The sequence below is a fragment of the Grammomys surdaster genome, unplaced genomic scaffold (genome assembly GCF_004785775.1).
Source record: "Grammomys surdaster isolate TR1022 unplaced genomic scaffold, NIH_TR_1.0 235, whole genome shotgun sequence".
In the NCBI taxonomy this organism is placed as follows: Eukaryota; Metazoa; Chordata; class Mammalia; order Rodentia; family Muridae; genus Grammomys; species Grammomys surdaster.
Genome location: NW_021604680.1, coordinates 885,015 through 910,473, shown reverse-complemented (window position 1 = coordinate 910,473; position 25,459 = coordinate 885,015). Strand labels below are relative to the sequence as shown.

General features: G+C 38.3%; 1 protein-coding gene across 3 annotated transcripts in view; it reads left to right on the top strand.

Moving 5' to 3' along the window:
• The window catches only part of LOC114626443 (contactin-associated protein like 5-1), an 867,232-nt gene that overhangs the window by 815,470 nt on the left and 26,303 nt on the right, over positions 1-25,459 (top strand). The gene's annotated exons all lie outside the window — the stretch shown is intronic.

The following is a 25,459-nucleotide window of genomic DNA, read 5'->3' as shown; positions in this document are numbered from 1 at the left end:
GCCTGTGCAACACCGAACTTTTGATAATTTCCTGAAGAAATGGATATATTAAAAGATATCTGATCTTTAACAATGCTTAGTAGCTCTTAAATATATTTTGGATACAACTAAAGAAGATAATAGGCCTTTACATTGGTCATAATTTATACTACCTTTCTCATTTTTTTCTTTTATTTTTTTTTTAATTTTTAAAGCCTCCTTCCGATCTTGTGTAGAACATAGTTGAGTTTTATTTTACTTAATGCTCATCTGTACATGTGTATAATGTTTTGTGTGAGTACACATTTGCATGTTTGACCTTGGACAAGTAGACACTATTGTATGCTTTTGGAGAGCAACATCTTTGGATATTTGTTGTTCTACCTTGTTTGAGATAGTATCTCTTGTTCTGTGCTTTGCACATCATGGTGTAATAATACCTGAATTACTACCTCTGGCTTTATATGGAGATGTAAAAGCAAATCTTCGAGCAGCCTTCTGAAGATGATCAGCATCTACCTGATCTACAGTTTTTTATTATCTGTAGTATCCGGGTACCTATGTTTTAGAACTTAGCAAATTGTAGGTCTTTTAAAAATTTTGAAATTATTTGTATATTTGGACTTCTGACTCCCTATTTTTTTTAGACTCATAATCTCTGGTTCTGTTGGTCACAGTACAGTTTAGAAAACATTGACCATTTTGGATATCTTAACCAGGAATGCACTTAATTCTGAGTCTTAATATCAGCTTTTGGAATAACTTCTAAGAAAATCTGTGGGTCTTTGTAGCATACTTGGGGTGCTTTGGTTACCTACTAATCATTGACAAGACTGTAGAATCTGCCCTGCCTCGTGTACCAAATGTAGATTTGTAAGAGAGAGTAAATAGTCTGAAAATTTGTTGTAGGGAATGAGTTGTGCAAACAGTGTTATAGCTTTGGTAGGACAAGAAAAGACCAACTGTTTCTCTAGTCTTCTAGATTTATAAATAATATAGAATTTTTAGTACATAATGTGAGTGTACAATAAGTCTAGAAAATGTCAGTTTAAGTTTTCCAAGTGACAGACAGATGAATAAATTAATATAAATGACTTCATGGTTTGCTTAATTTCTCATTCTACCCCATACCTAATAATAATATTAATACTCATAATCATAAAAATGCTATTTCTGAAGCTGTTTGTTCTGGTTCACTAATGTGGCCCTAGTGAATTTTTACTTCCTTTTCTCCATATCTTAGATATTTCTGCTTTGTATAAAATGTGATTTTTCTCCTTTCTGAGCCAACCCATTTTGATATATTATTTTTCTGCCTTAAAGTCTCTGAATTATAAAATTTTACCTAAAGGAAGATATTTATCTCATCTTTCCTCTCAGAAGATCATTTTGATCTTCAGAAAATAGCCAAAGGGTATTATAGTTCAGATGGAGTGAGACAGAGAGAGGTAACGAAGTAGGGACAGGGAGTGGGAGAGGTAACAGAGAGAGATAGAGATGAGGGAGAGAGGGAGAGAAAGCACAAGTGCATTTAGAATGGCTGTAGTGGCAGGAGCACTGGTTCATGACTGCTTCCAGTGCACAGTTCTCCAAGGCCTGCATCCATGCTGTTATCACTGGAGCTGGAAACTGTTTATAAGAGCAGGGATCATGTTGAAATAAATCACAGATGTGCATCTCAGTCACTGCCATCCTTTGAAATGAGGAAGTGCCCATGAGCACACCCCCTCTCTGTTGTCTCTTTTTACTTGATATCTCCACAGTTGATTCTACTTTTGAAAACTGCAAGATATCACATGCCCAGAACACACAGCTGCTTTGATTATATGTTCTTAAGGATAAGAAGCTTGGTGGGTGGGTGTATGTTGATGTTGTGAAATTTTGTGTCTGGTTATAGATTTTTTTTAAGTTTGCTGCTTGACATTTTTAGCTTCTGGAGTCTTTACCCACTAGTTCATGTGTATCTTTGGGTCTAGTCACATTCAGTATTCATCGTTATCCATTAACTATCAGATTTTTCAACATATCGACTAATGATTCTTTCACATCCTATACCAGTACTCTTATTTCTTATTCTACTCCCATATCAAGGCTGTCCTAGTCTATTTTCCCTGGAATTCAGAAGTAAAGGGTTATTAACATTGTTTTCCAATACTAGTATGTGATTTCTCCATGATGTACAAATTTAGGGAAAAAAGGACTTTTTAAAATATGGAAACATGTTAATATAAGATGGAAAATAACCATAAGTATCAAATTCTGTATTGTCATTAAGCATTCTCAGCATACTGATGGTCATTTCTTTTTTCAGCTAGTATTTCTTCTGTTTGGTGATTTGGTAGCTCAAAGCTTAAACACATCAGAGACATTATTTCTAAGGACTAAATGGGCTAAGAATTTGCTTAGATATTTTTCCACATCTACTTGTCCCTAAAAAGCCACATAGAAATGAGTTAAACTCCTTCCCATAGGAAACCTGGACATCAAAGAACAATGAGTGAAAACCTTCAAATCCATTGGCTCTGGTAAGCTGACACAGGTTCTAAGGGTATCCATTAAAGAACAGGATTGTTTAATTAAAGGAGTTCTGTTTATATTTTAAGTCTGTGGCATACTTCCCAGCTGCACTGTAAACATGAGAATATTGATTGTTCCATGCATCTCACAGATGCATGACAGAGGAGGTTCACACATTAATAAAAAGTATATTCCTTGAAGTACTCATTTTGAAAGATGTTAATTTCATTTTCACTGTATAGTCAGTTGGCTTTTTCTTACGATTCATATCTGATATACTCAATGTAAATCTGGGAAACAAAATTGCAAAGTAGATGGTGGTATGCATATCTATGTTCTTATATATGTCTCTTATTTCTGTGAATACTACTGCATACATGCTTTGCCAGAGATCTGTGTGAAGGTGAGGAGACAATCCTGGATGTGGACCTGGCTTTCTACCTCCTTAGGTGAAGGGTCTCTTGTTCAGCACTGACTACAGCATGCTAGCTGGCTGGAAACCTTCCAAACATCTTTCTCTTTCACTTTTCTGTCTCAAAGAAAGAACACTGGGATTCCAGGTGCATGTTTCCACCTACATCTAGCTTTTTGTGTATTCTAAGGATTATGCTTGCATAGTGACTGTTTTATCTACTCAGCCATCTACCAAGCTGAGTTATTGAGTATTAAAAATTATATAAAATATTAAAGAGAACTGAGTATGAAATGTATCTAGCAAGGCCATAGTAAATAGAACTTCTAAAGAGGCATGGTTTTATTTTTCATAAATGTGTCTCTCTGGTACATTGTGGAGAGAGTGCTACTCCCTATCTGACAGTGTCTAAAGGATGTCACATCCAGGTCAACACAATGATAAGGGAAGATCTAAGTGTGAAGCTGTTGGGTTGTAGCGTGTTCATGGGTCCATTTTTGGGTTGAATTGTGGGTCCCTCGTCTGGCTCACCCCACCCCTCAAGGGACTAGGGCCACAGCAGAAGCAGGAAAATTTGACTGTATTCACTCCACGCTGGTGCCGGGCAGACAACAGGCTATCTGAAGCTGTGAGACTCAGCTCTGGGGGTAGGAAACACAGTCTGAGGTACTGCGTGGGAGGGGGGTGCAGAGCTTTTGGGTTGTGGGTCTCTGAGCCAAAAGCGGCCCGCCAGGGAATTGGCTGGTTCTCAGGCCCTTGGGCTCTCAGGCGCCACTGGGAGGCTGCAAAAAATCTGACTGTGGGTACGTACAGACTAGATTGGTCCACAGCTGAAAAGGAGAGGGGAAAAGATGAGCTCTGGCTTGGTCTCACGGGGATGGCATTCTTGGTTGCTGTGACTCAGTTGGCTGAGTCATGGCTGTCTTGACTTGCTTGCTTGGGTGGGCCTCCATGGCTGAGAGGTCATCAGCGGGAGATTAGATGGCTGCTCCATAGTTGAAAACCTTCTTCGCAGTTTCCCATGGCAGGTCCCAAAGAAGGGAAATAGGCTATGATCTTAAGATATTTATTGTCATGGTGGAAAATGGATGAAACTATACCCTGGTATTTTCAGGGCAGGCCCTGAGGTTAAATACCTTCTTCAGGGAGGAGGATCTGGGAAGGAATCTTTAATTGGCTATGCTCTTTGGCCTTTAGGTATCTCAGTAATATGGAGATCTGTCTTGAGGCTCTGTGGCCTGTAGTCATGCCCCCTACCTGTGGAGGGCCTAGTAGAGGCTTTGTCCTACATGACTCAAGGACCCCACTCTATGAAGGTCTTCAGCCTCATGGCAGGAACCTATATCAGGAGCCCGGAGTCTGGAAGCATGGTGAAATGCATCCCTTCCCTTAGGATCACCTGGGTCTCATCTGGGGTCTCTCAGGATCACCTGGGGTCTCCAGTGATTTCTAGCTCATTCTCGACCAGAAACCATGCTGTCCTTTCATGGTCCTACATGAAACCAACTTTCTGAATTCTGCTGAATTTAGAAACACAAGTGCCATCATCATTTGACTTTCTAGGTCTGCCTGGTTGTTTCTGTCTCCACATAACTCCACTACCCTTTTTGTGTTCATTCAGTCTTAGACAGAATTGTAATAATAGTGAGGAAACCAGAAACCCAACACTTAAACACTACCAGTTCATTTTCTCTCATCAAAGAAAAAAATATTTCTTTTTTAAAAACACAAAAACAAACAAACAAAAAACTTCTTGGAAAATTTATGATGTGAATATCCCAACGTCAATTTTTCAACTGGCAACTACAACTTATAACAGCACCTGGATGGTAAGAAGCCACTGAATGCCACATCATGATAATTGACAAGCTATAGATATGGAGGAGAAAAGCTAGCTTTGGTGTTAATTATTGTAGTGGATTGAATGAGTAAAGGTTCATATGTTAGAAATGTCTTGATTAACAGTTAGTGGACTTGTTTGTTGGAGGAGGTATGCCAGTTGGGTCAGACTTAAGGTCCACACTATTCCCAGTTTTCATTCTCTCTCTCTCTCTCTCTCTCTCTCTCTCTCTCTCTCTCTCTCTCTTTGATTGGTGGTTGTTTTATCAACATTACAGCTCTTAGCTACTGCTCCAGTACCATGCCTACCTGCCTGCCGTAACTTTTTCACTACAGTTGTCATGGATTCACGCTCAGAAGCTGCAAGCAAATCACCAAATTAAATAATTTATTTTATAGGCTGCTTTGCTATGGTGTCTCTTCAGAGCGTTAGAAAAGAACTCAAGCAACTCCATATATTTAAAACAGGAACGACTATTACTGAAAAGGAAAGTAAGATGCTCTTTTCAGGCAGCTTGGAACTGTCAGCAGGAATAATTAATCTTGACTCAAAAACAAGACAGAAAAATAGGTTTCAGCTTCAGGAAGAACAAGGAATTGTGGGTAATCAGCCCAAGGATATACTTGTCTTTATCAATAATCCAACTGAGAAAATTATTTTTGAAAGACTTGTAATCTATGTTTTTCTTTTCTTACATAGTGTGTGTGTGTGTGTGTGTGTGTGTGTGTGTGTGTGTGCAGGTATATTTGTAGAGATTGGAATTTGACAACTGAAGTCTTTCTTGATTACTCTCCATCTTATTCATTGAGGCAAAGCTTCTCTGTTGAATCCAAAGCTCAACTATGTTATTGCGATTCTAGCTAGCCAGACTTCTCAAGGAATCTTATCTCTACCTTCTGAACCTCAAATTAAATAGGAGTTTGCTATGTGTTTACCCAGCATTTATGTGAGTTCTGGAGATCCATAAGTCCTATACTTACATTTGTATAGCAAGAGCTGTTAAACCTGAGGCACCTTTCCAGCCTCAGTAAGCCTTGTTTTCTTTTAGATAGGGGTATGCATTTATTTTAGAGCAAGTTTATAGCTTCCCACGTGTACTAGTTACTTTTCTATTGCTGTGAAAAGGCACCATGATCAAAGGCAACATGAAGAAGGAAGAGGATGAAAAACAGTCTATAAGAGAAGCCAAGGCAGGAATTCAAACAGCACAGAAACTTGGAGGCAGGAGCTGAAGCAAGTGGCCATGGAAGAGTGATGTTCACTGCCTTCTTACTCATGACATGCTCAGTGTGCTTTTCGATAGAACCTAAAACCACCAGCCCAGGAGTGGCACTAACAATAATGAGCTGGATCCTCCCATATCAATCAGTAGGCAAGAAAATGCCCTACAGGCTTGTCTACAGCATTATGGAGGCATTTTCTCAATTGAGTTTCCCTCTTCTCAAGTGACTCTACCTTAGGTCAATTTGAAATAAATACTAGTTACCACAACTGATTCTATGTAAACTTCATATAAACACAACACTGATAAATTATAACCTATCCATTTTTATTCATTTCTAAGGTGACACATTAATATCAATACCACAACATAAAACATTTTATATACTTAAGGTATTCTGCAGTGTTATAAATTTAAGCACTTAAAAGTTCAACATTTCTTTGAAATATTCAAAACATCTCTAAAATTCCAAAGATTTTAAGATTTTAGTCTCTTAACTGGGGGCTCCTGTAAAATCAAAAATAAGTTAACTACTTTTTTATTCCAAGAGGAAATAACTAGGGCATAATCAAAATTGGCTCAATTCACAAACAAGCCCAACACTAAATAACTGAGTGTCCAAGGTCTGGGATCCACTTATGATCTTTTGATCTCCTCCAAAGGGTCTGGATCATTTCTCTGGCTCCACTCTCTCCAACTCTCTCCAGCTTGTCTCCCGGCAGCACTGCATTCCATGGCTGCTGCAGTCATAGAAGATATTTCTTATTTTAGGCACTTTTAAAACCCTGAGGTCTTCTACTGTAACTGGGCTGCAATTTAAACAATAACCTCTTTGAACCCTCTTTATGGATGCTACCCCTGCCTTCCTATGCCAAGCCTCAGACGGATTAAATGATCTTAATGCCTTCAAAACAAGTACAATCTAGATGAACAGTTTTTAAAAATTTTATTAATTATTCCATTCTTTTACATCTCAAGTGATATCCCACTTCCCAGTTAACCCCTCCACCAACCCCCCAACCCATGATATCCCACTTCCTGGTAGTTACCCCTCCACCCCTCCATCCCACATCTGCCCTCCCCCTCCTTTTTAACCTGTATCAGAGTGCTCCACTACTCATCCACACTCTCTTGCCCCACCTTTCCAGCATCCCCCTAATTGGGGGACATTAATCCTCTCTAATTGCTGTAGGGCATCAATCCTCTCTAATTGCTGTAGGGCAAGGCCATCCTCTGCTACACATGTATCTGGAGACAAAGATCCCTTTAGGTACACTCCTTGGTTGGTGGTCTAGTCTCTGGAAGAACCGGATAGTCAGGCCAGCCTATGTTGTTCTTCCAATGGGGTTGCAATCCCTCACCGATCCTCCAGTCCTTCTGCCAGCTCCCCCACCAGGTTCCCTGAGTTCAGTCTGATGGTTGACTCCAAGCATCCGCCTTTGGATTGGTCAGTTGCTGGCTAGACCTCTCCAGGAACTGCCACACTTAATTCTTCTCTGCAAGTGCCTCTAGACAAATTTTATGCTACCAAATTTGGCTTCTAGCATGAGGTACAACCTTGGCTTCGTCTGGAACACAGCGTCTATGTGCTGATCCTTAGGAAACAATATCCAGAAGACTTTATTTTGATAATATTTATTTTTATTTAATCCCCACTAATTTCTCAGCTCCAGCTTACCAGAACAGTTGTCCCTGCAATGCAGAGGATTTACTTTAGTGGTATCCATATCTTGTTAATCTCAGAGAATTCTTCAGCCCCACTTGATTACCATTAGATTTTTAAATCTAAAACATGTAATGGCCCTCATAGACTCTTTAAGTGCCTCTCAAATTTCTCTTTGGAATTTTGCAAGCCAGGTTTCTCTCATTTACATATCTCCAAACAGTCTCTCTTCTAAGTTTCCACATAAAAGCTCACTAAGCTTTGGCCACTTGGTGTTCTTTCTCATTCAAAATTCCAAAGCTTTTCCACAATCCTTCCCCATATCATGGTCATATGTCAAAGCAATACCATATAACCCTGGTCATTTCTGTCTTAATCTGGGTTTCTATTGATGTCATGAACTATTGTGAGCAAAAGCTGCTTGAGGGGTGGAGCATATAGGTTATATTTACATATAATTGTTCATCATAGAAAATTTTTCGGACATCAAAACAACTTAGAAATTTTGGGACCAGACCTGATGCAGAAGCCGTGAATGAATGTTGCTTATAACTTTGTTCCTCGTGACCTTTTCTGCCTACTTCCTTAAAAAACTCAGAACCACGGGCCATGAATAAAAGTGAACTGCCAGTAGTGGATGGAATACCCTAGAATCAATAACTAATAAAGAAAATGGTTTAAAATCTTGCCTAAATCCTGTTCTTCTGAAGGCATTTTCTCAGTTGAGACTTCCTCCCCCTACATGACTCTAAGTTGTGTCAGGTTCATATAAAAACGAGCCAACACACCGTATTACTTAAAATATTTCAGTCTAGATATACATAGGTGTTTAAAAGTTAATTTCAATTTGTGTTTACGCTTGTTATTTCAGGAAATAACACATCCTGGGCTGTGATATAGGTCATTGGTCCGTGCTTGTCTGATGTGACAGCTGGGTTGCATGAAATAACTGTAGTGGCACATCCCAAGATATGAGTTGTAGAAAAGGGACAATTAGAATTTAAAGGTTATCTTTAATTACTTGGAGAATTTAAAGGCAGCTTGGATACATGAGAACTTGCCTCAAGGAATTAAAAACAAAAAACAAAAATAAAACAACTTCTAAGTCACAAACCCCTCCTGACCAGAAATACAATACTCTGTTTCTATGCTGTATCTACATAATAATTATGTTGTTTCTCCTAGCCATGAAATACTTTAGACTCATTGATACAATTACACCATTAAACAAAAATAAAAATCTGAGACACAAAATTTCTATGCCTTCAACTTTTCAGATACACCTTATGTTTGATCAAAAAAGACTAAATAGTGGGTAATATGGTACTGTTGTTGTTACTATTTTAAAAGAAATGTACTTGATCTGTTTCCATGGAGAAACTCAATAAATAGCTTAATTTTGCTTCATGTAGCAGAAATAGATGCTATAGCATAGGTATAAATGGCTTGTTCTTTCCAAATACAGACTGTCCTCTGATTGGAGCAACAGCTACTACTCAATTCCAAATAGGGGAAGCCTTTCCATGTTTGAATTATTCTCACATACTTGTGCCTAGCTATGGTAGTAAAAGATGTTTTCTGTGCTGATCAGAATGTAGGTAACATGGCTATTGATAAAAAATTCAAGTCAGATATCTTCAAACTAAAATTGTGTATCATGTCTACGACTCAAATAATGTGGTAGGACATGGAGAGCAAGCACAAATACGCAATTCTCTTATAATGGGAATTTATAAAATTAGATTTGTTTCTAATTATGTGCAAACTTGCTGATATGTACACATTAGTGTATAGGCATCATCTATGAAGCAAGAGTTGTAGGCTGCCTCACAAAGATGCTAGCAAACAAACTGCAGTCCTCTGCAAAAATATTATATACTCATAATGATTGAAACATTTCTTTGGTGCCATGTGTTCTGTTTAATTTAAAAATGAGTTCTTTCAGGGGAACGTCAACAGATTGAGGTAAGGTTGAGGACAATAGTATTTTTCAAAATATTTAGTGTTTTTTGTAGGCTTCTTTCTCCCTAGATTTTCTTTCATTATAACCAAGTAATAACTCTAATATAAATGGAATGTTTTTAGAATACTAAGATAATAATAAACTACATTTTCCATTATCATCATTATCTGATAATATATTGCTTTGAAGTAGGTGCAAGCTCCTTTCTTAAGGTGATTCATAATTTTTTTCTCACCACAACACAGGGGAATAAACACTATCATCATTTAGTCTGTGAACAAGGGGTTGGATGTTGACAGATGACTCTGTGGATAATGTGCATGCAATGCAAACTTGATGAATAAATTCAGATACCCAGAACCAAGTAAAATGAGCACATGGCAGAAGACATCTTTAAACCACATTTTTTTTCTTGAGTCAGGGACAGGTGAATCCTGAGGTGTTGGCTGAAGTTTCAATGGGCGACCTTGCATAAAACATATTATAAATCGCTTGGTAGTTAACATCACTTGCTTGTCTTTCAGCAGATCTGAGTTTAGTTCCCAGGTTACAATTGTTTATAACTATATTCATGGAGTCTGATGCCTCTTCTAATCTCCAAAGCCAACAGATATTAGACATACAGAGAGAGACAAACAAATAATTAGAAATAAAATTAATGTTTAAAAATATGGTATAGAATGATTAAAGAAGACTTTTGCCATAGACCTTTGCATTTCTCATATTCATCCACAGGCAATGCATCTATACATGTGTGTGTGTGTATATATATATATATATATATATATATATATATATATATATATATGTGTGTGTGTGTGTGTGTGTGTGTGTATCAGCACACATGTGCAGAAACCACACACTTGTGCACACAAAGACAAACAGAGAGATGAATAGGGAGGGAAGAGTTGGGAGAGGGAAATAGAGGAGAAAAGAGGAACTGGGTCACCTAGGTTAGAGACTCACCTAATGTCACCCCAGTAGCAGGTGACAAACCTAACATTTTAATGCAGAGATTTCAGTTTTCTAATCAATCCTGCTTAATTTCAATTGTTAGGGAATAACATCAATGTTAATTTAGGTATATTGCAGTGGTTCATACATACACTTTTCTAGCTGAGAGCTTCTCCTTCATTGCCTTACTCTTCAGAACTGGTGAGGTGAATTCACCAGATAGAATAGAGCTTTAATTATGGAACAAATTTCCTGTAAGTCATATTTTGGGATCAGCCCTGGTTTTCTATCATCACTCCCTGCTGGCTAATGTGACACAAATAAATGACCTGTTCTGTGAACTTAGATGGTCATGTACATGTTTCTTGACTTGTACTAGAAGCTCAGCAAAATTATCACAGCAGTAATTGTGATCTTGATCTTGATGATGTGAGATGGGTCTCCATCCATCTTGTCCCAAGAGAGTACTATTAGAGTCTTAATTACTATTCAGAGCTATATGTTTCAGAGGGGGGAACATGACTTCTGCCTTTTACATGGTTAAACCTCAGCTTCGCTGTGTTTGGTTTGTGTCAGAATGAAAGAAACAATTTCTTACCTCTAACTGATTATTAGTTACTAGTGGAAGTACAAAGTAGGCAGTAATTAGTCTCTAATCATTAAAGCATTGTAAAACAGTTGAACCTGTGAACTAGAGATATATTTCAATTGTCATATGATACATAACTCTGACCTTCTCACTTACATGTATAAACAACACACATGCAAATCTACACACAGAGACACACACAGACACACACACTGAAAAGAAACTGGGAGTGTTCACATAGCATCCAAGAAACGCTGGATTTCACTTTCAGAAATTTCTAAATGGTGTATGAAGGTATAAGTCAGTAATGACAACATGCAAGAAAAGGGACCAATTATATCAGAAATTCAAGGTCGCCCTCAGCTGCAGAGAGTCTTCATGGCCTGTCTGGTCTTTCTTAGACTTTGTCTCAAACAAAGAAAATGTTAAACCCAGATAATCACATTTGGTTCTATTTAAGCTTCTACATTCTGTAGCAAATCTGTTGCTGATAGTTTCTAACAGTGGGTATTTGGCAGGCTAGTACTAAAATCATGAAATCTATTCTAATGTTTGAAGATTCCAGGTAAAATTTCTCACTTTCTCAGCATGCTATACTTATGAAGTTGCACATAGAAGACCTGAGACTTATTTACGGATTTACTCTCTTACTAAAGTTACATTATTGGCATCACATACTGCCTTTTATTGTTGTTAAAAATGTGTGTGGATACATGTATGCATGTGCACAGAAAGGTGTGAATGTGTATGAATGTGTGTGCATTGTATGTTTGAATGGGTTCATAGGTGTGTGTGTGTGTGTGTGTGTGTGTGCATGTGTGTGATAGGAACCTGAAACCCATTATATTCTATATTAAATCACCCTACGGCAGTGTCATGCTCTGCAGCCAGGAACTTTGGTCTCAAGGACTACCTATAAATATCTTTATTCCTACAGTGATATATGATGGTCAGGAGAAAAGCAAATGGGTTTGGAATTAAATAGCTCTGGGTTAAATATTTGAAGTCCATTTCACTAGATTAGTCACCAATAAAATGACTTGTGTAGTGAGTAATATTGATTAAAAACTTGACAGTATATAGAATTGCCTAAGGAGACAAACTTTAGTATATGACTTCAGGGGAGTTTATAGACTGAATTAATTGCAGTGGGAAGCATCACCCTGATTGTGGGCAGCATAGTTCCACGGTTGGGACCTTGGACTGAGTAAAATGAAGAAAGATTGCTGAGCACCAGCATCCATCTCCCTCTGCTTCCTCACAGTGGTGCAATGAGACCAGCTGCTTCATCTATAACTACCCTGCCATGATAGACTGTATCTTCAACATATAAATTCAAGTTAACCCTATCTTTCTTAAACTGGTTGATCACATCAACAAAGAAAGTAACCAATAGAACCTCTATGTTTCTTGGTTTCCTGATGTGTGATGCAGGGATAATAATAGTTACTTCCTGGATTAGTGTGATGGTAGGTTATCAGACCTAGAAAGTCTGGAGCTATGTCACATTTCATGACAGGAGTTGTTCCTAAGCTCTCACAATGTTGCTGTCCTTTAGTTGTTCTTGCTGCCATTTTCTTCTTGACCAGGGGAACTGCTATTGACTTGTTTCCCTTTTGCCTTGAGAAACTGATCTAGTATTGAAAATGTCAAAGCTGGCAAACTAATGAACTGAAGAGAATTCTTGTAAAGGTAATAAACTCTCTGCACAAATCTTGGAAGGGGCGATTTATCAAAGTGTGCTGATTTAGGACACATATCACAACACATTATAAAGCTGCTATGGTATCTTCCCCATTGAAGTTCTCCAGTCCTATTCTGCTGATCTACACTGGAGCAATCTGATCACAGGAAGAAATAAACACATCTGCTTACCATGGAGTGAGCATGAGTTGGAACCTGCAGAGTGATTATGTTAGTTATTTAGCTCATTGCTTTGACAAAATGTCTGACCTTCCAAACTTAAAGAAGGAAGGGCTTATTTTGGCTCCTAGTTTTATAGTACAGACTGTTATGGAAGAAGGAGTGGGATGCAAATGGTTACAGTGCATTTTCCATCAGGCAGAGAATGGTCAATGCTGGTACTCAAATCTCTACTCCAATCTTAGTTAATCCAAGAGAAACTGTGAAAACTAATCAATGAGCACATGGTGACTGGCAGTTATTCAGCCTCAGTCAGGTATACAGAATCAGTAGTCTTCAAGGCTTGAGTTCATTTCTGGTCTTAAAAGTATAATTATAGTAGAGAAATAAAATTGTTTGCATGAATCTAATTACAGAGAAAGTGGTCATTTAAGCATACCCTTCTGACCCTGGGTAGAGGGCCAGAACTTTTTTGAGGAAAATACCCTACCATACTGGATCATGTGGAACAGTTGCATTTTAGCATTGTAAAAGGCCAGAAGCTGAAGTGTATTCCATCACAGGCTTCAAATTTCAAAACAGCAACCTCTGCCTTTGTCATCTGCTCTGTCAAGAGCCCACATTAGCTTGTAACCTCTGTCAGTCACTTTGGTTCATTGTAAAAGCTGGTACCAGAAAGAAAATTTCCCAGGTTCCCTATAAAGCTTTACTATAGAAAGGCACAAATCTAACCTCTGAAAGATAAATATGCTGTTCCAAGTTTGAATTATCTTTTCAAAACAATTACTCATTTAATGATATTTGTGTATATATATGTTTGTATATGTTTATATGTGCATGCCTGTGTGTATTTTTGTGTATTTTACATATGTGTGTGCATTCGTCTGTGTGTGTCCATCTATATGAGTGATTCAGGATTTCATTGACTTAATGGAATGCGAGATAGACTACTTTTTAAAGGAAAAATAGATTTATCTAGCTAATACTTTTAAAACCTTGAAGTCCAGACATAGTAATGCTCTCTCTAGTAGATCTTCATGTACCACTTACATGTGGTGATTCAGTCGGAAACAGAACCCTGAAAGGGATTCACATGGTCCGAGTCAAATTCTGTAATAACAGTCTTCTGAGAAACTTCTTAATCTCCTCTGAGAACATTGTGATGTAGGACATCACCACCCTGGAGACAAAGACCACAACTCATGAACATTCTGGGTTTCCTCCTCCAATAATAGCAAAATGAGTATGCATATCTGAAAATACATGGCTGTGTTGATGTACAAATATGAATATGCATATATACTTCTGAATCTGTGTTCATATATATGAATATCTGTGGTAACATATAACTGGGTTCCTGTCTGTGTGTAGACCCATACCTATAAGTCACAACATACATATCAACTTCTATATGAACCTGTTTCTGTATCTGTTTATGCATATTTGTATGTCTTTATATCTGGATACTCAGATATCCACTAATTTTCTAACTTCTAATTTCTATCTCTTTTCTTTTCCTTTTTTTTTTTTGAGACAAGGTTTCTCTGTATAGCCCTGGCTGTCCTGGAACTCACTCTGTAGACCAGGCTGGCCTCGAACTCAGAAATCCACCTGCCTCTGACTCCCAAGTGCTGGGATTAAAGGGGTGCGCCACCACTGCCTGCCCTTTTTTCTTCTCTACATTTCTTTTTTTTTCTTTTTTTCTTTTTATTTCTTCTCATTGCTCTTTCCTTCTTTGTTCCTCCCCCCTCTTACTTTTGAAATAGCATTTCTCTCCAGTGCTAGAATTTAAGCATTTGCCACAATGTCTGGCTTTTTATATTGGCTCTGATGATCAAACACAGGTTCCTCATGCTTCTAAGGAAATCACTGTACCAACTAAGCTCTCTTGGCTGGTCCAATGTTTTTTTCATATGGCTTCAGTTGCTTTTACCAATCCGCACTGTTTCAGTCTCCTTAAATGTTGTGTTTCTGCTGACTGTGGCTTTTTTTTCATGTTGCAAAACAGATGGTCAGAGTGCATTAGCAGAGAACTGCCATGAAGAAAGGATCTGAACCTTTAAGTTAAAATAAAACAATGGAGGAGTTAGAGAAGACTGAAGGAGATGAAGGGGTTTGCAGCCCCATGGGGAGAGCAACAATACCAACCAACCAGAGCTCCCAGGGTCTAAACCACCAGTCTGGAAGCACATAGGGAGAGACCTATGGCTCCAGCGGTATATGTAGGGGAGGACGGCATTGTTGGGCATAGATAGAAGAGGAGGTCCTTAGTCAATTGAAGGCTGGATGCTTAAGTGTGGGGGAATTCAAGGGCAGGGAGATGGGAGTGGGTGGGTGGGTGGGTGGGTGGGAGCACACCCTCACACTCACACTAGCAAGAGGAGGGAGAATGGGATACAAAGTTTCAGGGGATGATGGGGAAAGGGGATAATATCTGAAATGTAAATAAATAAAAGATCCAATTTAAAAAAGAAACACCCAGTGTTATCACTAGGCCAATCTTGGGGCAAGCAAATTTCCTAATGAAAATTCTGTTCTTAACTGGAAGGAAAAAGTGCTGAAAGTTATGTGAGGGAAGAGAGAGACATCCTGATACACCTGCTGTTGAAAAGTCTGTTAATTCAAAAATTTCCATGGGCATCACTGCTCATGGCTATTTATGTTTTCTTTTATCTGCCTATTACACTACCACAGTTTCAGTGCACTTTTTTTTTCCACAAAGAGTTATGGATACTTCAAGGCTAGGAAGAATAGTTCAATGGGTCAAGCATTTCTCATACAACCCCTAAGACTGAAATTTGGACTCCTGAAACTCAGATAATTCCAGACATGGTAGCTTGCATGTGTAATCCCCCATGTTCCTGTGGCAAGATGAAGTCAAGAGATACCAGAAACTATCAGGACAACTATCTTGGTATAAATAATGGGGAGCAAGAGACCCTGTTTCAGACAAGGTAGATGTTGATAACTAACACATCAAGTTACGTTTGATCTCCATATGTGCACTGTGGAATAATTGTACGTTTCTTCATTCAAACATTATACACACACAAAGGCGCTGGGGAAGAAGGAATCCCTGCATCCTTGCCTTAGGCCTGTGTGGTGTTACCTGAGAAAGAATGGAGGACTTTAGATAACAAACCTTCTAAGTAATCAAATTGGGATCAAACAGTAAACATAACCAATCCTGATAATATGCTAATTTGTTGTTCATAATTAGAGCCTGTGATTCTAGAAGCTCGGTAACATGTCTAAACTTTAAGGACTGATTAATGTAAAGTACAATCTAAGCATATAATCACAGATAGAATTTGCTGACCAAAGGTTTCGAATGTTTTTCTCTTATGGAAAACTAAGAGCCAGCCTTTTTTTTTTAAAAAAAAAATATTTATTTATTTATTTATTTATTTACACTCCAGATTTTATTCCACTCCCGGTCTACCCTCCAAATGTTCCACCTTCCATACCTCCTCTCTGCCCCCTGTCTCCACGAGAATGTCCGCATCACGCACCCTGTATTCCACCAGACCTCTAAACTCCCTGGAGCCTCCAGTCTCTTGAGGGTTAGGTGCATCTTCTCTGACTGAACCAAGACCCAATAGTTCTTTGTTGTATATGTGTTGGGGACCTCATATCAGCTGGTGTATGCTGCCTGATTGGTGGTCCAATAGTTGAGAGATCTCAGGGATCCAGGTTAATTGAGACTGCTGTTCCTCTTACAGGTTTGCCCTCCTTCTCAGCTTCTTCCATATTTCCCCTAACTCAACCACAGGGATTAGCAGCTTCTGTCCATTGATTGGGTGCAAATATCTGCATCTAACTCAGCTGCTTGTTGGGTGTTTCGGGGGGCAGTCATAATAGGTCACTTTCGTGAGTACTCCACAGCTTCAATAATAGTGTCAAACTTTGGGGACTCCTCTTGAGCTGGATCACACTTTGGGCCTGTCTGTTGACCTTCTTTTCCCCAGGCATGGTATGTATTCACTAATAAGTGGATACTAGCCAAAAAAAAAAAAAAAAAAAAAACCCAGAATACCCAAGATATTATACACAAAATAAAAAGCCCACTGAGGCTCATATTTTATCTTTCCTTATTTACTAGCTGACCAGGCAATATGACCAGGCAATATCTCCTCTGTATTCTATCTCTATATCTTATGTACCAAGACCAACTGTGCTCTCAAACTGAGCCAAAATAATCTCTACCTCCCTTAAATTCTTTTCTTAGTTATTTTACAGCAATAAAAAAATAAGCTATGTATCTCAAAGGTTAGTCAGAAGAATTTCCACTGGGAATAAGATGAGCCTGTCTAGTATAAGACTGAAAAAACATTTCTTTAAGGATTTATTTATTTTATGTATATTAGCACACTGTAGCTGTCTTTGGATACACCAGAAGAGGGTATCCATTAGAGATGCTTGTGATCTACCATGTAGTTGCTGGGAATTGAACTCAGGACCTCTGGAAGAGCAGTCAGTACTCTTATCCACTGAACCATCTCTCCAGCCTAAGACTTAAAAATTTTAAACTGGGTTATATGAGTCATACTGTGGGGTTAAGGAGTAGAGCAGGAGAAGAAATACCCCCATGCTCATTAGTGTGCTATGTAACATTGAGTACCTGCAGAAAGCTTTTTCATGGGAACTTAATCTCTTTCAAATTTGAGGAATGTCCTAGTGGTCTTTCAAATTTATTGTAGATTTGATCATTCTGTGAAATTATGATATATGAAAACTTTATGAATGTATGTCTGGATCATCTAATGACAAAGCACATTCTGAGTCTTTTTTATTTTATTAAAAAGGTATAAAAAGGGAAATTAAGATTCAAGTCCCTTTCACAAGGAGATGTTTAATCATGAAATATCACACAACTGAACACCTAAGAAACAAGGCCTAGAATATCCTAGCTATGTAAGCAGGAAGTGAAACTGAGAGTGCCTAAACTATACCTTGGAAAGTTTGTGATGGGATCTTGGTTCAAATGTATACTGAGATACTGAGAGAGTTCTCTCATTTTCATGGAACTTCACCATGTAGACCAGTCTAGATGACGGATTAGTTTCCAAAATATGTTGTGTCTATTTCTACTTAGTGCTGCGATTACAAGTATGCACTACGACTACACAGATTTTTGTTCTGGTTCTAAGGACAGATCTTACAAATCCACATGTGCAAAGCAAGTGGTCTACAAGCTGAGCCATATCTCCAGCCAAGGTTGTTTTGATAACAAAACAATCCAGTTAGATGTATATGGTGATTTGAATGCCTATTCATAGGGAATGCCACTATTATGAGGTGTGGCTTTGCTGGAGAAAATGAGACCTTGTTGGAGGAAGTGTGTCACTGTGTAGGTAGGCTTTGGAGTTGTCAGTGCATGATCTCCACCCAGTGTGTACTGGAGCCTCCTCCTAGCTACCTGACAAAGAGAGTCCCCTTCTGCTACCTTTGGATGAAGATATACAACTTAAAACTCCTTCAATACCATGTCTGCCATGATTGATAATACCATAATGATAATGGATCCAATCTCTGAAACCATAATCTAACCTAATTAAACATTGTTCTTTATAAGAGTTGCTTTGGTCATAGTTTCTCTTTACAACAATGGAAACCTTAACTAACACAGAAGTTAGTACCAGAAGTGGGGTATTGCTGTGTTGGGCCTGACCATGTTTTAGTTTGGAGAAATGTGGATTTTGTAACTTTAGATTTAGAAAACTGTTGAGTGGGCCATAAAGGGCCATCCTAGTAGGAATATGGAAGACATTGGTGTTAAGGATGATTTCAACTGTCAGGATATGGTTCAAAAAATTTCAGAGGAGAAGAATTGCCTAGAGATCATTCTTGTGATATTTTGGTGAAGAATGTTGCTGCTTTTTACCCTTGTTTACCTAAGACGAAAGAGAAGAAATTCATATTAATTGCATTGACAAAGAAAGTATCAACAAATGCCAGCATAGACTTTGTCCTTTTGTTTACTCTCATAAAGAATGTTTTGGTCAATCATGGCAAACTTACAAAGAAAAAACACAAAATATATGGTTCAAGTATTAAAGGGTCACCAAGAAGTGAAATCAAGCTAAATTCTTTGGTCAAGAATATTAAGTGAAATTAAGGAAGTGGTGAACTTGGGGCAAGATCCCACCCATCAAAGCTTATTGTTTATGCTTTTTCAGTTGTACAGTGATAGTTATATCATGTCATGCATTATTATGACATACCTAGTGTTTTTATTTGGACATAAGAATAAATGATTATGTGTCAAATTGTCAGGGATGGATTATGATGACTATTCTTAGTTATATACTTGATTCTATCAGAGATGAACTCCAATTCAGAATTTATGAAGATCTTGTAAAAAGGTTTAAAAAAAGCGTAGTTATCAGTGTTGCAGTATACACCTTTAATCTCAGCATTTAGGAGACAGAGGCATGCAGATCTCTGAGTTCAAGATTAATTTTCAGAGCAAGTACTAGGACACCCCAGCCTAGGCAGTGAAAGATGTAATAGAACAAAGAGGCCATGTTCCAGCACCAAGAAGCAGCAGAACATGAAAGTTTCAGCCACCTGGCTCTAGCTTTAGAGTCAACAGTAGAAGGAGTTCCTGGGACAATATATGCTGGTTAGCTGGAGCTAAGAAATTAGCTGTGATTAAGAAGAGATCAGCATCACTGAGGTGAACTCTTCTGGGAAGTTTTTTCTGAGAGTACAAAGATGCTGTGGTCCAGACATAACCAAGATTGTATCCCATACTGCTGATTGACTTGGTAATATATAAGAATCATCCAGGCGGTACTGTTTTTGAAAGTATGAATAGTTTGTGGAGCGCAGCTGAGATGCCAGCAAAGGCTATTGGTGAAGGTGTAGCTTCAGCTGCTGTTGATGACCATGTAATAAAAGGGCTGTGAAAAGAAGTTGAGGACTGACACCAGGAAGAGTGCTTATGAGAGGCTATGGTAAAATCTAGGTGCAGTGAAAGACTATAGTATGATCAAGATGCCAGTTCAATGGAACAACCCTCAAGAACAGCAGGAACAGTAGAGTAGAGTCAAACAGAACCTAGAATGCTACAGAGAGCAAAGCTAAAGAAGTGACTTAAGTCCTTTGGAAGAACCCAAAAGATAAGGTGTGGATCCCCAACCCTGGAATAAGAAATTGTGAAGTTGAAGTTTCCCTAGAGACCCCAGGACGTTAGAGATGCCAGAGCCATGAAATACCAGCCAAGGAAAACTGCTAACATGGAATGTTACCAGTCTAAGAGGATGAATTGTGTTGCAGTTGATAAATTTGAAAGGAATTGGATATCAGGTATGGAGATGCAGAGTTTGGCATTAGGTCACTTAGGTCAGTCTTTGGATCTCATTTTAGTCCAGCATTTCCTTACTATGACATTTTGGAATGGTAATATTTATCCTTTGCCAGATATAATAAATGCATGTAATGTGCTTTTTTATTTTAATTTCATAGGGTATTACAGTCAAGACAGTTAAGAGATTGAATGTGTTTCAGAAGAGATTTTAAACCTTGACTTTTAATCATTGATGATACTGTTATAGACTTCTGATTTTAGATGAAATGTATTTTGCATTATGCTATAGCTATCCATGTCTCGCATAGACTTGTGTGTTTTTACAAGCCTATGAGCTCCAGGAGTGGGAGGTGGTGGACTAAATGCTTGGGACTATTAGAAAGTGTGGCATTGTTGGAGTAAATGTGCCTTTGTTGGAGAATGTGTGTTACTTTGTAGGTGGGGTTTGTTTTGTGTTTTTGTGCACAATGCCCAGCATGAAAGACCTACACAATATTAGGTAGTAACTGGATATGATTAAATATTAAAGACTTGATAATCAAAACAAAATAATTTCTTTAATTTTCAGTCTGGAAAGAAAGCATGGTAAATAAACAACTTCCATCCTTCCTAGATACCTGTCTTACTTTTTTATTTTTTATTAGATATTTTATTTGTTTGCATTTCAGATGTTATTCCGTTTCCCCATCCTGCCCCCCATTAATCCCCTAACCCATCTCTCCTCCTTTTTTGGCTTTTATGCCATTTATATTACATACAAGTATTAAAGTCAGTTCTAGGTTGAGGAACTAGCAATACAGTAGATGCAAATTGTCAAAGAACAAGCAAGACAATAAACAAAGTCCCATGATCACTCCTGTGATCATAGATTTCTGTGTTTAACAGGGGCTTTCCAGGTATCTTTAGGCTTGTACATCTAAACACCAGGTAATATGTAGCAGCTGTGTGAAGAAAAGGATAGCCTAGGACATCCAGATCCCAGATAGCCAGGACATTTTGTGGCAGTTTACCTTGGGACAGGATAGGAAGGCAGAAGAAATCTTCCAGGAATATTCCCTTCAGCCAGGAGTGAAATGAAGCCTAGCATCAGCAGGGAAACAAAATTCCCATTCTAGTTAGTAGATATAAGGACCTTTCCTCTTTCTGCCATAAAAAAAAATGAATTTTACAGGAGTCTCAGTGGAAACTTGATTTTCACGGAAAGGACATGTCAATCCCCTGAGGAATCTGAGTAGCCTCTTATCAGCTTATCCTATTGTAATTTGAAATACGTCATCTAAAAAGCCATCTTACTTAACTCACTTACCAAAAAAGGCAAAAAAAAAATGGAGAATTAAAAAGAGATTTTTAGTCCTTCTGGTCTGGGCCCAATCACTGAGCAGATCCCGGGCAGCTGTTCTGCACCCAATCTCACAAAACCCAGAGGAAGCGGGCCTTCCAGAAGTTCTAACCCGGGCAGTATCTTAGAATACACAACCTTGGTGTACCTACTAATCAAGCAAGCTGAGCAGACCTGCTAGAACCTCTGATGTCCTGGAATCTCAGCTGAATGCAGTGAAGACATAGATGTCAGAGGCTTATCAATTTGCTCTTCCCTCTCCCCTCTTCTAATATTTCAATGCCCGTAATCAGTTTGAAGAAGTTAATGAAGAGTCTGCACCCCTATTCCCTGGGCTTGGGGACTGAGGTGGTTAATATTGGGCTGTCTTTCTAGGGAAAAGTAGTGGTTTTGCTGGAACAGGGAGGAATAGCTTGGATTTATTGCATAGCTATAATGTATTGGTAGAAATCTGTATAATCGTTTTTAAGCTGGTTATAATTTCTTAAATGGTACAAAATTTACTTTGATTTCAAATTTAAGGTTTTCATTGGTACAAGTTTCTTATTGATATAGAAGTGAGACTAATATTGTTAATCTCATAGGCATTGTGCCTATATAACACATTTAGGAATACAAGGCTTAGACCCAGTCCTTCTTTAACTTTTTTTAAACTGATTTGAGATAGTTAGCCTGTAAGTTAAGGGTCTATAGCAAATTCATGGCTCTGAGTTTATTGTTGGGGTGTTTTCTATATCTTATTTAGAAATAGCTGAGAGGAGTTAACAGACAACAGTCCAGATTGCCTTACATGGTTTTTAGAATGTCGGAAGTCCACAGAATTGATGTTACAAACATTTCTGCATTAAGGTTCATTTTGATTAGAGACCTATCTGCTCCTGACAGCTTCCTGTCTTCGATTCTAAGAAGAAATTGAGCATCTTTGGAATTACTTCAGTTGTGGTGAGACAGCTACTAGGCAAGAATGGCCTCTTTTCATCTACAGGCAAATTACTGTCCTGAAAAGGAATAGTCTACTGATTATATCTGCCAATACAGAGTAATCAGCTCTTAATAATTCTGCATCACTAGGTCTGTCAGATGATCCTGGGCCAGAAGGCTGAAGATCAAATGTGTCAATGTTTTGTAGTATAGGGACTGTCCAGGTGTTCGGCTGTCTCTATAAATTGGCTAAGTTTTAGAATATATGCTATGTGCTTCCCATAATTTCAATTAATTCAGTCATTCTGGATTTCTGACGGGGTTGAAGACTTATAGTCTCATAGCCAATTCCAGCTATTTACTTTGAGAGAAAAGACTTGAGAGGATGGTTTTCAGCTGATATTCATTCTAAAGCCAAGAAAAAAGACAGGTTCAGAACTAAGTCTTTTAGTTAGGAGAGATGATAGAGGTTCTGGTTAGTCAACAAAATGATGGACTGGGTATTAGGTCTTTCTTGTACCTTACTGATACAAATTGGTATAGTTATGCTCTAATTGTATTTTAAGAGAAAAGTTTTATCTTAACAGGAAGGGTGATATGTAGGAGGAGCAATGGTGGGAGGAGTAAGGAGAAGAAGAAAAGGAGTAAGGAGAGGAGGAGGAGAGCTAGGAGATGAGAGAGAGAGAGAGAGAGAGAGAGAGAGAGAGAGAGAGAGAGAAGCGGGGTTGAACATGGAGACTGTCTCTGCCAGTCAAAGATAGTTGGTATTGGGTTGGATATTGGGTTACACTTCTGATTGTATGGTTATCTTGTTATTGAGCATTACCAAACTTATAAAGCCTTTGATTAACATTTTTAAAAATAAATAAAAATAAATTTTAAAAAAGAGGTTTTTTTTTTTTAGCAACCATTTGTTATGTATCTTGAGAGCTACCAAAATGTCATAGTATATATGGTGAATGCTAAGACAGTTTGCGTCATTTTCTTGAGAGGATACTATCCCCATTGTGTTGAATTGAATATGCTTGTCCAAGGGAGTGGCACTATTAGGAAGTGTGATCTTGTTGGGATTAGGTGTGGTCTTGTTAGAAGAAGTGTGTCACTGTGAAAATGTGTTTTAGGAACCTCTTCCTACTGTCTGGATGATAATCTTCTTCTGTTTGCCTTTGAAACAAGGTGTAGAATTCTCAGGTCCTCCACCAACCATGTCTGCCTTGACCTACCATGCTTCTCACCATGTTGATAATCGAAGGAGCCTCGGAATCTGTAATCCAGCACCAATTAAATGTTGACCTTTGTCATGGTATATCTCCACTGCAAGGGAAACCCTAAGATAGAAGTTGACACCAGGGATTGGAGAATTGCTGTGGTAGGCTTGAACATGTGTTTGTTTAGAGTAATACAGATTTCTGGACTTTGGATTTGGAAAGCCATGGAATGCTTTAAGTATGACTTAATGGGCTATTCTAGTAGGAATGTGGAAAATATTGGTGCTGAGGGTAATATGGACTGTGGAGATAGTTCTCATGATATTTCTGTGAAGAATATTGTTGCTATATGCCTTTGTCTGAATAGTCTGCCTGAAGCTAAGGTAAAGAGATTTATAATAATTTCATTGATAAAAGAAGTCTCAAAAAAGTCCAACATGAATTTCATTCTTTGGTTTACTCTCATCGAGAGTATCTCGATCAAACATAGCAAGCCTATAAAGTAAAAATATAAAATGTATATTTGGTTCATATATAAAAGCGGTACCATGGAATAGTCAACAAGAACAGCAGCAGCAATGGAGTCAAGAAGAACCTAGAGTACTATTGAGGGTAGAGCTAGAGAAATGACCCAGGCCCTTGAGAGGCCCTCATATGATCATGTTTGGATTTCAGAAATTAGTACAAGAAGTTGAATAGCATTTGCTGTCAAGTTGAAGTTGCCTTAGATACCCCAAGGGGTTAGGTATCTATTCTTGGATAAGATGATTGAGATGCCAGAGCTGGGGCATACCTGCCAAGGAAAGATGCTAACATGGAGTAGAAACAGACAAAGAGAAAAATTATTGCAGTCAACAAAAATGAAGGGAGTTGTAGATCTAAAGAATGCTTTGACATCAGACATGGAAGTGGAGAGTTTGCCCAGCTGACTTCCTATCCTTCTTTTGTCAAATATTTCCTCACTATGACATTTAAAATGGCAGTGTATATCCTGTGACATTGGAAGTATGTGAACTGCCTTTTGATTTTGATTTTACAGGGGATTACAGTTAACAGGTTGCATGAATCTCAGAGGAGACATTAATCATTAGACTTTTAATATTGTTGAGACTGTTATACATTTTGGGGACTTTTGAAGTTGGACTAAATGTATTCTGCATTATGCTTTGACTATTTCTGGCCCTCATAGACTTATTTGTTTGAGCAAGTCTACAGGTCCAGGAAGTAGAATATGGTGCCTTGAATATGCTTTTCCCAGGAAATGGCACTATTTGGAGGTATGACCTTACTGGAGTAGTTTTAGTAGTAGTTAGAGGAAGTGTGTCACTCTAAGGGTGGGCTTGAGGACCCTCCTCCCAGCTGCCTGGAAGACAGTATTCTGTTTGCCTTTGGAACAAGAAGTAAAACTCAGCTCATCCAGATACATGCCTGCTTGGATGCTGACATGCTTTCCAACATAATAATAATGGACTGAACCTCTGAACCTGTGAGCTAGCCCCAATTAAATGTTGTCCTCTAAAAGAGTTGCCTTGGCCATGGTGTCTCTTCACAACAGTGGAAACCCTAACTAGGCCACCCAAACTTGAGTGTATCTTAGTTTCTGTGACACTTCTTTGAGACACCCATACCCTTTCTTCTTGGATTTTCGTCTTTTGCATAAACTACTTGTATGTTAAT